This window comes from Macrobrachium rosenbergii, chromosome 20, assembly GCF_040412425.1.
Source record: "Macrobrachium rosenbergii isolate ZJJX-2024 chromosome 20, ASM4041242v1, whole genome shotgun sequence".
NCBI classification, from domain to species: domain Eukaryota; kingdom Metazoa; phylum Arthropoda; class Malacostraca; order Decapoda; family Palaemonidae; genus Macrobrachium; species Macrobrachium rosenbergii.
Genome location: NC_089760.1, coordinates 10,470,001 through 10,477,500, shown reverse-complemented (window position 1 = coordinate 10,477,500; position 7,500 = coordinate 10,470,001). Strand labels below are relative to the sequence as shown.

Genomic DNA, 7,500 nt, shown 5'->3' with positions numbered 1-7,500 from the left:
CCTCAGTATGTGCTAAAATGTTCTTGACAATGCCTCAGGACCTCGTACAGATGATCAGTTGGATTTCCACAATTTCTTACTACTTCCGTACCGAAAGTCATCAGGCGACATTTGTTTTTCCATTTGAGAAATATTTAATGTAAGTAATATTTCTGTGAATATATTGTTTTTTAAATATTATTTAACGATAATCTTGAAATAATATAAAACCTGATTAATGCGATTTGCTGTATGAGCAATGTAGCCTTAAATCATGTAACGCTAATGTTTTTTTTTTTAGTTAAGTGGCCTGACGTAATCCGGGTAGGGCAAAAATGTCATATTTGGCATAATTCATAGCGTATCACAAGCTGCATTATACCTGCATTGTGGAAAATGCTATTAGGGTAATGGGCACCATTTTTATCTATATTTATAAAAATGCGGAATAGCTCGGTATTGTTTTCATAAGCTCGCCGGTCTCAGGTAATATAGCTGAAATAATATTGATATAAAGCGTCCATTTTTGTGTCCCATGAATATTAATAAAGCAACACACTTTTGTATTAATAGGTTACACGTTTCAGATCATGCCGTTAATTTTGATCACATAATGCATTTGTTGCTGAATTTCGTAATATATGTAAGGGAGTAATAGTTCTTATTACTTGTAACTAAATATTGTAACCGAATATCATAATCATTTTAAGCAGACAGTTGTGATAACGTTAAAGGAAAGTAGTGTCCTGGTCCTAAGCACATTCCATAGTAATGTAAAACCAAAGTTCTTTCTTATTTAGTATTTAATAAAATTCACAAATTATTTAACACTAAATATTTACCTAATACTTCGCTGATTATTTAATGCATGATATAAAGGTAAAATTATGGATTCGTCACACTAAATCACACCAAAGACATCAAGTATGCAGAAAAAAAAAATCCAAGAAAATATATCGATTGTCATCCGGGTAAGTTGAGGCTTTTTAACGTAGAGAGAAAAGAATTTAGCAGAAAAAAACCATTATTGTTTATTGCTTGCTTAATCATCTATAAAAGCTGACGCCAGAGGAGACATGAGGTTTCCATGATTTTGAAATGACATCCAAAATGAGATCACTGGTAGACCACAGGTAAACACAAAGGCCTTCATAGAAAATGAGGAACTTTGATGCTGAATATATTTATGGTGAGGAACATTGATGCTGAATATATTTATGGTGAGGAACTTTGATGCTGAATATATTTATGGGGAGGAACTTTGGTGCTGAATATATTTATGGTGAGGAACTTTGATGCTGAATATATTTGTGGTGAGGAACTTTGATGCTGAATATAGCCTATTTATGGTGAGGAACTTTGATGCTGAATATATTCATGGTGAGGAACTTTGATGCTGAGTATATTTATGGTATGAACTTTGATGCTGAATATATTTATGGTGAGGAACTTTGATGCTGAATATATTTATGGTGAGGAACTTTGATGCTGAATATATTTATGGTGAGGAACTTTGATGCTGAATATATTTATGGAAGTGTCAATGTACTTTTGAGAGAGATTTACCACCTAATTACAAATACCGCAAACACCACGTCTATCGGTATGCGAAGGTGAAATGTGGGAAAAATGACTGATCATTTTATTCTGTAATGTAGACATGAAATAGAAAACTATTTCTTTTAAATGTAAATTTTTTAGCCGGAAAATAAATTAGAGATGAATTACAAAATTGAGCACAAATAATTGAAGTATATGAAGTTAAAACTAAATTGCCATTATTTGTTTTACTTTATTTTTCAATTGTGATTTTTCATGGTATGAATTTCGTGCACAAACGCTTATTTTTCCATTTAATTTCTCTGACCTTTCTTTCGATCAATAGTTACCAAACTCTGAAACAGACACATACACACACACACACACACACACACACACACACACACACACACACACACACACACACAAAGCCTTTTGTTCTGAGCATTTTTTTTTTATGAGCTTGTTAGCCCTACGGTCAAATTTACTCCACCCTTGTTGCGACATACCACAATCCACTGACAACCAGGTACACAATTAATTATTTAACCAGACAAAAACACAAATGATATCGTAAGTGTGCGTTTGTGTGTATTTGTGTTCGTGTGTATACATGTATATGTTTGTATCTATCTGCGTGAAATTACGAGGAGGACTGAAAGTTTGGCGCTACTTGCACTGAACTGGGAAATGGATGAGAAAACACCGAAAATACTCTCATACTCACCGTTATATGTTTTTCCCATGCGCGGTTTGAAGCAGACGCCCACATCCGCAGAAGCATGCATGTTCTCTCTCTCTCTCTCTCTCTCTCTCTCTCTCTCTCTCTCTCTCTCTCTCTCTCCATATATATATATATATATATATATATATATATATATATATATATATATATATATATATGTGTGTGTGTGTATATATATATATATATATATATATATATATATATATATATATATATATATATATATATATATATATATGCACGTACGAGCGTATCTGTATGTGTATGAGCCCTCAGACTTGATATCCACTCATATTGTTCACATTACACTTATTACTGATTATGATATAAGAATATATTATACTGTATATAATCGATACTAAACACACGCTCTTTTCATTTATATTTTTTAGTAACAATTAACTATATACTACAAAAAAAAAAAGGTCAAACGTGATGCCGAGCTGGAAAACTGCCAAGAATGGAGGCACTGTGGGTTGGCGAACTCAATGCCAGTCGGTCGATGACCTCCCGCAAGAATTCCAAAAGTATTGGGTGCTTGGTCTCTTTACGTCTCGTCTTGGGTCAACCGCGGACATTAAAGTCAAATCTCTGCCTTTGTCTTTGGCCGCCCGTGAGTCAGTCTGTGTGTCTGTGCGTCTGTCTGTCTCCCTCTCACTTCGCCTATGTACCTCGCTTTTGCAGCGGCATTTCCGCCCTCTCCATTGTCACGCGAATGCTGCATCCAAACTTGTTTCTAATTGCCGGTGATCGTCATGTTTTGTTTCCATGTGAGATCATCTCCTACGTCGATTTTGTGGTTATCAGTGAAAGTCATTTGTTTTGAAAGTGCAAATTGACCTGAATTGTAACGTCATTGCATCTTATTTTCCTTTACATTACCTAAACCTTTGTATTTGTTTAAATTATTCCAGTAAAGGTTTTCTTAGGAATTAACTTACAAGAAAATGTGTTTTTTTTTTTTTTTGATGTAGAAGACATCAAGTTGTCATCTTAAAGTTTTTATTTGGTAGTTTTTTATCCTCAAGACCACATTAATCATTATACCTTTCATGATGATCAATTTATACACTGATGACTTAATATCATTTATAAAAGTAATACAATCAAAAAGTTTATCTCCATCAGTAAAGCTAAATCACATCTTAAATTCAGAACCATCAGCTTCGTAACAACCTTTTTCCTGTTCATAAATGACAGATTATCAACCTCACGTGTGTTTGTGTACATGTGCGTGTGCGTGTGTGTATGTGTGTGTGTGTGTGCGTGTGCTAGTGCGTGGATGCCTGAGCCTGGTTGTCGAGGCAGGTTTCATTCGCCAGGAATGTTGTTTACCTTTCAATCTAACGATGTTCTCATCGGCGAAGGGACAAGGATCCTTTTCCAGACTACCTGAGTTGGTACTCGACACAATATTAGGTTACATGGTTCAGGTTTGTTTAAGGATCGCTAAAGTCACAGCAAAATCATTGTTTTTGTGAAAAAGAAAACGTTTTCCTTCCCATAATGATGTTTATATTACCGTACTGTTTCACTCGCCCATGTCTTTCACTGCTAATTTTTTTTTTTAACATGCGCAAAGTTTGTGTATTTGTGCATTGGCTGTGTGATGGATGAGAGATATTCAAGATACAAAATTTACGATCTGTACAGCAGTTAATCTCTCTGAACTTGATTAGTATGAAAGTCAAACTACACTCCTTAGAAAAACTATTTTCTTATTTTATTCATAGATATATCTTTTGAAAAAAAAAATCTGATTTGCTGTCACTCAGACCCTTCAACTATCAGAAATCATAGCTCGTAGTACTGTATATTATTCGTGGAATACGGTCCATTCACCTTTGCTTGACAAAGTGAACGAACTGGATGTCATTGTTGTAGCATCAAGCAACAGTTCTCGGAAGAGCGAGTACAACAAATCGCGAAGACCTAATGGTACCATTGCAGACTCTTCCTGACATGAAACTTTTGTGTCAGATAGTGATTTCAACCACTTTTTTCCAACTTCTCGTGTGACGAACGTTCCCCGTTCTATTTTTGTTTTCTTTTTTTTTTTTTTTCTAATTCCATGTGTCTGAAACCTAAGTGGTAAGAAACAGGGTTCGTATTATTCTCCTTTTATTTACATCTTTCTCCCAATAATGTTTCAGCATTATTTTGAAATAATGTTGTTCACAGTAATGTTGTTCCAGTATTACTGTGAAATATGCAGTTGTATTAAAATTGACTTAATTTGTAATTAACAATGAATCCTCATTTTCTTATAACATATGACCAAAGATTGACTATTTTACCATTGTCATATTCTCTTGCCGATGATATTTTTGTCATAACACTTATACTAATGCTTGTTTTTTTTTTCAAGTATCTTACACTGAAACATGAAATAAGGTTTTGCATTCTATGCAACTCTGGTAACAAACAATACTCTGGTTGATAATGAGGAAGTAAAATTTTAGGTCTCACCTCTCCCGCTGAGTTTATCAAGTGCCCTAATAAACTGATGCAATAGAACAGTTGCCACGTTTACATTTAATTCACCTCATTTCTATCCACGGACCACAAACCGTTACAATGATCGCTGATTTATCATTCCTATTTTCATACATATCAGAAATTTTAAGAGTAAAACATTGGCTCAGAGGTTTGATACCGTGCGCTGTAGATTTCTTGAATAGCGTGCCCGTGAATCTGTTCCAAGATTATTCATTTTCTAGTGAAAGTATGTTTCTATTTTCCATTTGAACTAAGCTTTAGCTCAACTTGTTTGAATCCATTTCATTATATATATATATATATATATATATATATATATATATATATATTAACATATAGCGTGCCCGTGAATCTGTTCCAAACATATTTGCACATCAACTCCTGATGCGACGTGATACTAGAAGTAAAAACTAATTTAAAAGGCCAAACATATTTGCACCAACTCCTGAGCTTTTCCTCCAGCTTTTTCCTCCAATATGTAAAAGAAAAAAAAAATACTGAAACAAGATCGAATTCTTGTCAAATAGACAAAGATAAGTGTATGCTAATATAAAGACCAGTAAAAGTCCGAATAAACTAAGACCTAAGTGCTGGCACTTGAAAGTCGTATTAGAACTTCGCTTATCTTATGAGCATCGGGATCAGTAACGTTGCAAAAAGGTTTTTCAGACTTGACTTTAACAATAAAGACATTCAAAAACTCCATTGCAAGGATACGCGACCTCGTTCCATGTTAACGAAATGTGGATGATGACGAAAGTACTCTACGGTCCAAAGAGGAAGTTTGGAGGAAGACAGGAACTCTTCAGTACTAGCGATTCATTTCTTAAAAGTACACTGGAGTAGTAGATTTTTCACGCTAATGTATGTCGTAAGTTCTAGCTAATGATACAATGCATTTTAGGTTACGACGCACTCCGCTTTTAGTACTTTCTGTTAAGTTTGTCATTTTTTTGCAGCACGCCCAAGGAAAACGAAAATAATAAGAGACCTAAGAAAACTGGACCGTTGCCAGTTACCTATTATCATTATCAACAGTTTGTTGATCTGTGGGTTTGTGTGTGTAAGAAACTGTCGTAAAAGAAGACTATAGTTTCTCATAATGTTCCTTCCATGACTGCAACCTTTATGTTCACTTATAAGTACGATCTCATCAATACGTCTCTGAATGATGCTAAGGATAAATTTTAATGAATTTTTTTAAATTTGAAAATAAACAGAGAAATGAGTACACACGAATATTAGTAGTAAAACATATTTGTTTTGATAACATGCGATTATATTGGCATGACGCCTGGTTGATAAACAAACGAATTAATAAATAAGTTTCCAGTTCACTTCAAGCAGTCTTGGTCCTCCTCTTCTCCTAAGAGGATGATAATGAGGAAGAGCTCAGACACTCTGGTGTTTATAAGAAGCCTATTTTGTTTGCTGAACCTACTCGATAAATATGACACCTCACAATGTCATGCTCATGCGCACTACACACGCTTACATAAATGAATAAACATACACATGTCTGCATACACACATAATAAAAAAACACACATATATATAATGTATATATATATATATATGTATATGTATATATAGATGTATATGTATATGTATATATATATATATATATATATATATATATATATATATTTATATATATATATATTTATATAATACATATCCATATACATATATATAGATATATATATATATATATAAATATATATATATATATATATATATATATATATATATATATATATATATATATATATATATATATATATAAAGTGAGGATATGTGTGTGTGTTTTTATGGTAAACAAGCATTTTTGAAGGTTACCTGAAGCAAAATGATCTTTGCTATTTTTATTTTTATTTATGTCGTTGAAGACCTTTCTTCAAAACGGAGATTGGAAATAAGGTCAACACAAAGTATTTTCGATAGTTATGTTCAAAGTTTAGTACAACGTTTCAACTCCATGAGTTATTATCGAACACTAAAATTTATTTGCAGTAACTGTTCTTGAGTTATTACAGGTAACCAGCAATTACAAGGCCAGGTGGAAAGAAAATTTCAAATTATATATATTATTTGCTTGTACACGTTGAGAATAACCGAATTGTTTATAAATATACTTAGGAAATCCAAAAACATGTCATCAGTAGAATAATATGCTGGTACTTAAAAAGAGAGCTTGTGGTCGAAGTTACCTGAAATTAATAAATACAATTCCGCATCGTGTCTCTCCCGATGCATTAAATTGCTTTTAAATATAATGATATGCAGTTGAAATCGTCTAGGCCGACGATATAATAATAATTCTTCTTCTGATGGTCGATTAGACGAAGACAGATGAGCAGATGCTGTCCCAGTCTGCGTTATCTCATTAATATGGAAAGCTTTCTTGATTTGTACACGTCGTTTATCATTTGAGCTGTCAATTATATCTGTGTTACTAACTAGGAATACCCTGCTCAGCCTGATGTCATGGTCTTGAAGGGCATGTGCCAACGGTGTTCCTCTTTATAATTGAGATTTTAAGCGAGGGGAAAACGTTGTAACAGCCATTCTAGTTAGGAAATATTACTGAGCTGACAGCGTCCGAATGGAGATTTTGTTGATAAATCTCATCTGGGCGATTTACGTCTTTATTTGATTTTCTGTTCATGTAAAATATAATCTACTTGATGGCGGCTTTTTTCATTCACTGGTGTAATTCCACTTTAGGCGTCTTTGAA

At 33.5% G+C, this 7,500-nt stretch overlaps 1 protein-coding gene across 6 annotated transcripts in view; it reads left to right on the top strand.

Annotated features, from left to right (window-relative positions):
- LOC136849042 (innexin inx2-like) overlaps window positions 1-7,500 on the top strand; it is a 98,146-nt gene that overhangs the window by 12,601 nt on the left and 78,045 nt on the right. The gene's annotated exons all lie outside the window — the stretch shown is intronic.